We start from the raw sequence: 1724 nt of genomic DNA, 5'->3' as shown, positions 1-1724 counted from the left end.
AATGTCCTGCTAAAGCTTGGCTAGCCATGTCTAATTTCTTTAGACTGAAGCTTTAGACTAACATTGCATGATTCCTGGAATTCTTATTAAAAATTTTGAGTCTCTTTATTTTCTTCTCCATATAATTTTCGAAAAATCCAAGAAAATTACAAAATCATAAAAACCAAAAATATTTCTTGTTTGAGTCTAATGTCTCATTTTAAGTTTGGTGTCAATTGCATGTTTCTGTTCTTCTTGCATTTATCATGTGTCTTCATTGATCTTCAAGTTGTTCTTGATGATTTACTTGCTCTGATCTTTAAATTCTCTTGTTTTGTGTGTTTTGTTGTTTCTCATATGCATTCTCAATTTGTTAGTGTCAGTAGTATACAAACTTCTAAGTTTGGTGTCTTGCATGCATTGTTTATTTGATTTTAGTTGCATTTTGATTTTTCCTCATCATTAAAAATCCAAAAAAAAATTTTAATTTGTGTCTTTTCAAGTCAATAATGCAGAGAATTGAAGATTCAGAATATACAGCAGAGGAATTACACAGAAAAAGCTGGGCGTTCAAAACGCCCAGTGAAGAAGGAAAACTGACATTTAAACGCCAGCCAGGGTGCCTGGCTGGGCGTTTAACGCCCAAAAGGGGTGAGTTTTGGGCGTTAAACGCCGGAATGGATACCATTCTCGGCGTTTAACGCCAGGATGGCACAAGAGGAAAGATTTTGTTTTTAATGCAAATTTTTTTCAAGTTTCCATAATTTTTCAAAATCAAATCTTTTTCAAATCATATCTTTTCAATCACATATTTTCAAAATCAATTTCTTTCCGTTTTCAAAAATACTTGCTAACAATTGATGATTTGATTCAACATTTCAAGTATGTTGCCTTTTCTGTTGAGAAAGGTTTAATGTTTGAATCATATCTTTTCTTGTTAGTCAAGTCATTGATTTTAAAAATCAAATCTTTTCAAATTGTTTTTCAAATCATATCTCTCAATCACGTCTTTTTAAAACCATAACTTTTCAATCATATCTTTTTAATCACACCTTTTTCAAAATAGTTTTCAATCATATCTTTTTAATTTCTAATTTCAAAATCTTTTTCAAAAATGACTTGATTTCTTTCCCACTCTTAGTTTTCGAAAATCATCAATCAATTTTCAAAATTCTTTTTCAAAATATTTTTACTTATTTTCGAAAATTCTTCCATTCTTCTCACATCCTAATTCTTCTACCTCCTCCTTCTATTCCTCTGACACCTCAAGGAAGCTCTATACTGTAACATAGAGGATTCCATATTTTCTTGTTCTCTTCTCTTTCATATGAGCAGGAGCAAAGACAAAAGCATTCTTGTTGAGGCTGACCCTGAACCTGAAAGGACAACATTCTTGTTGAGGCTGATCCTGAACCTGAAAGGACCTTGAAGAGAAAGCTAAGAGAAGCCAAAGCACAACTCTCTTTAGAGGACCTGACTGAATTCTTCAAAGAAGAAGAACCTATGGCAGCCGAAAACAACAACAATGCCAACAATGCAAGGAAGGTGCTAGGTGACTTTACTGCACCTACTCCCGACTTCTATAGGAGAAGCATCTCTATCCTTGCCATTGGAGCAAACAACTTTGAGCTTAAGCCTCAATTAGTTTCTCTAATGCAATAGAATTGCAAGTTCCATAGACTTCCATTGGAAGATCCTCATCAGTTTTTAGCTGAATTCTTGCAAATCTGTGACACTGTCAAGAC

Source organism: Arachis duranensis, chromosome 10, assembly GCF_000817695.3.
Source record: "Arachis duranensis cultivar V14167 chromosome 10, aradu.V14167.gnm2.J7QH, whole genome shotgun sequence".
Lineage (NCBI taxonomy): Eukaryota > Viridiplantae > Streptophyta > Magnoliopsida > Fabales > Fabaceae > Arachis > Arachis duranensis.
This window is presented reverse-complemented; position numbering follows the sequence as displayed.